We start from the raw sequence: 3,973 nt of genomic DNA, 5'->3' as shown, positions 1-3,973 counted from the left end.
AACTTCCCTGTCTTCCTCTATAAAACTAAACCAAACTGGACTCCTCCCGAACAGGACATGATGGCCCAACGGCTCCGACCGGCCGCCGTGTCAACTTCAGCTCACAGGCGTCACTGGATGCGGATATGGTTGGGCATGTGGTCAGCACACCGCTCTCGCGGCCGTATGTCAGTTTCGGAGACCGGAGCCGCTACTTCTCAATCAAGTAGCTCCTCAGTTTGCCTCACAAAGGCTGAGTGCACCCCGCTTGCCAGCAGCGGTCGGCAGACCGAATGGTCACCCATCCAAGTGCTAGCCCAGCCCGACAGCGCTTAACTTCGGTGATCTGACGGGAACCGGTGTTACCACTGCGGCAAGGCCGTTGGCAGTCTTCCTCTACACAGTCATTAAAAAAACAATATTTTCCGAAACAGGCATAAAATGCTACTATTTATAGTAGAAAGATGTAACTGAAACTCGGAAAACAACTCTTAACTCCAAATTATAGAAATATTTACATTGAATTCTTCTGGCTAATGGAGCTTATCATGACAGTTCACAATGCTATGACCTCATAGGACAGCTTTTTAATACAGTAATTTTTGAAATTTGATTACCTCAAAACCAAAATATTTTATTTACGGCGTTCTTACACCCATGTCGCCATGTATTTATACTAAAGTATGTACGTCTGAAGCCACACTCTTGTTATCCTGTTAATCAAATAATTTTACCATGCTGTTCCGGCCGCGGTGGTCGTGCGGTTCTAGGCGCTCCAGTCCGGAGCCGCGCTGCTGCTACGGTCGCAGGTTCGAATCCTGCCTCGGGCATGGGTGTGTGTGATGTCATTAGGTTAGTTAAGTTTAAGTAGTTCTAAGTTCTAGGGGACTGATGATTACAGCAGTTGAGTCCCATAGTGCTCAGAGCCATTTGCACCATTTTACCAAGCTGTTGGGGTGCAGTGTTTCCTTAATTGCTGTTTCTCGTTTGAATGGTTTCAGGAAGACACCAAATTTTTCAAACAGATTTTTCGTCTCAATTTATTATTATTCTGTGGTGCTATTGAGCAGTGGGAAGAAAGATGTAGTCGACTGACTGAGTTGACTTACCAATAATAAATTTTGTATCTTTACTAAATCTCAATGTACAAAAAACAAACAACAAATCATTGTAGATTGTTATAAAGAGCATCACAACAAAACCTTTCACTTGAGCTAATGCAAACAGAGACAAGAGTAATGGGATGAACAAGAGTTAAAACAAAACTCACAAGAAAAAAGACACCACCTCTTAAGGATTTAAGCATAATAAGAACCGTCCAAACACCACATAGGATTTTTAAAAATACGCTACTGGCGATTAAAATTACTACACCACGAAGATGACGTGCTACAGACGCGAAAGTTCCAATGGGACCAAACTGCTGAGGCCATCGGTCACTAGGCTTACAACTTCTTAATCTAACTCTAACTAACTTACGCTAAGAACAACACACACCGCCATGCCCGAGGGAGGATTCGAACCTCTGACGGGGGAGGAGCGCGAACCACGTGGCAAGGCGCCCGAGACCGCGCGGCTACCCAGTGCGGCTCATGCAGACTGGTGAACAATCATTCCTCATTAGCATATATAATTTGTATCGTAATTAACGACCAAAATGATTACCTGAAAAGTCTCAGAATCAGCCACAAGAAACAACAAGATGTTACAACAATAAATTGAAATAGATGTAAATAATTACTCTGAAATGTTGCACCAGTAAATACGCAAGGCATCCTGCGAAATGTAACTTGCCCAGTACATCAAAAAACATGTTAGATCAGTTTCCATTGAAGAAAACGATACAGTCACTGTGTCTAAGCGAGGACAGAATTAGCAACACGTCACCTTACAGTGGAGATTGAAGCACTCCTCTCTTGACGCAAACTAAGTATTTTAATGGCGGGTTGCACATTAAGTTCCCTTGTCCAACATGTCAGACTTCACAGTCAGATCTGCCCACGCAACACCAGCGAGCCACACATTCAGAAACGGCAAATCTGTACTCCAGTTGACAGAAAACGTGGCCGCCTCCACTGCTGACGTCCGTTGCCGTTTGCATCTGTTGTCAACAACACACAGCACGGCTCACACCAAAGTCCTTCTCCAGTGCCCGGAGCCGTAAGGTATCACCGGTTCCGACAGAGGGAGCAAACACCATCTCTGCCCAGCGACTTAATGAACCGGAGTGATGCCAAACTTAATACCAAAACGGAATCGTACTCTTGGCAGAGTGCAGTTTATGAAAATACTGCCTAGTTCCACTTTCATTAGCGCCATTCTATCTGCTGATTCAGTAATTTTTGACACAAACCGCTTTAAGCAACAATACAAAAATTATACAAAAAGAAAAACAAAAAAAGAAACGTGAGAACAGTGGGATTGAAAGTGAAAGAAGCGGAGCGTCGTAGGCAATTTTGTACCCTCTCTCTGCCACTTGCACGAACGACTTCTTAGTTGGTCCTTATTACGAGGATCATTCGATACAATTCACGCTATAAGATATTGATATGAGCAGAAGTACACTGTGCAACACAGTTAAAGGATCACTTTTTAGAAACGCCGTAATTGTCTCCTGTTTCCCCATAGAAGTTTGCAATTTGGCACAAAGGGGCCTACTGTAACATCTATTTTCGACCTATTTTGTATCTGTATCGTTATTTATGTGTCAGTTTGTAGTATTGCTTATGTATAATGTTGTATCTGTCATGGAAATTCTTTGACTATGTATACATGTTTCAATTATGTGGCACTTTTGAACGATGTTTAATTATTCTTGTGGATTTAAATAACTAATGGAATGATTGTTACGGAATGTACTGTAACTGACTTGGTCCATAGTTAGGGAATATAGGGTTGAATGTAAAAGATGTGGGGAAGCTCCGCAGCTACGGAAGTAGCCTGGCGGAGTGGAAAACGTGTGGTTGGCGCGCAAGTGGCAACTCGTCCTTTGTGACGGGGAAGGAGTCTGGGCTGAGCAGTGCTGTGGTTAACACCTCGCTAGCAGCAACGGATCACAGTGGCTCATATTCCTGGAGTTTTGAGACCAGAAGAACTTAAGAGGAGTATTTATGGGCCTCGGATGCTACATTTGGTGGTACCATTATCATGGCATGGTTTTTGGCCCTATAAATATAATTCTGACGCCAATAATATATGTAAGAGGGCGATGCCAATAGTACTGCCATGTCTGCATCGCCACCAGGTTACCAGCCATTGCAAATTGCGCCACCAGTGCCACCAGCCTTCCACTAAATTGTTTATATTTGGCATTCTGTAAATGGACCAGGTATTTGTGAAATTTAGTTGATTTTATAGTAATAATTGTGGTGTTGCTAAAAACTCTATCTTACACCCGTAATTATCCCAAATCACAGACCTAGACAGGAATCCTATCCTAGTGATTTTAATTCCGAGTGTCCTAATTTGCTATGAGAAAGTGGTTGAACTTGAATTTAATGTTGTGTTGTCATTTGCACAGTCAATTATAATTTTGATTAGGTCAAAGACTGCTTATGAAAGCAGATTTGTTATTTAAAGACTTGTAGTTTGTTGTGCTTTATTTAATTAATAATTAATTATAAGAATACCATTTCTCAGCCGGCCGTTGTGGCCGAGCGGTTCTAGGCGCTTCAGTCCGGAACCGCGCGACCGCTACGGTCGCAGGTTCGAATCCTGCCTCGGGCATGGATGTGTGTGATGTCCTTAGATTAGTTCGGTTTAAGTAGTTCTAGGGGACTGATGACCTCACATGTTAAGTCCCATAGTTCTCAGAGCCATTTTTTGAACCATTTCTCGTATATACTGGTGTAGTTTTGTTAATGAGCATGAAAGTTTAAGGGCCTTTATGTACTCGGCTAGTTAGTTAATAAAGCGATGCAAAGGCTCCTTCGGAGCCAGTGTAGTTAGATTTTCATTTTGTTTAGTTGCTTCAAACCGAGTTTAAGAAAGAACT

General features: G+C 42.7%; 1 pseudogene; it reads right to left on the bottom strand.

Moving 5' to 3' along the window:
- Positions 1-248: 248 nt before the first annotated feature.
- Positions 249-366, bottom strand: LOC126163628 (5S ribosomal RNA; annotated as a pseudogene).
- Positions 367-3,973: the final 3,607 nt, after the last annotated feature.

This window comes from Schistocerca cancellata, chromosome 2 (genome assembly GCF_023864275.1).
Source record: "Schistocerca cancellata isolate TAMUIC-IGC-003103 chromosome 2, iqSchCanc2.1, whole genome shotgun sequence".
NCBI lineage: Eukaryota > Metazoa > Arthropoda > Insecta > Orthoptera > Acrididae > Schistocerca > Schistocerca cancellata.
This window is presented reverse-complemented; position numbering and strand designations above follow the sequence as displayed.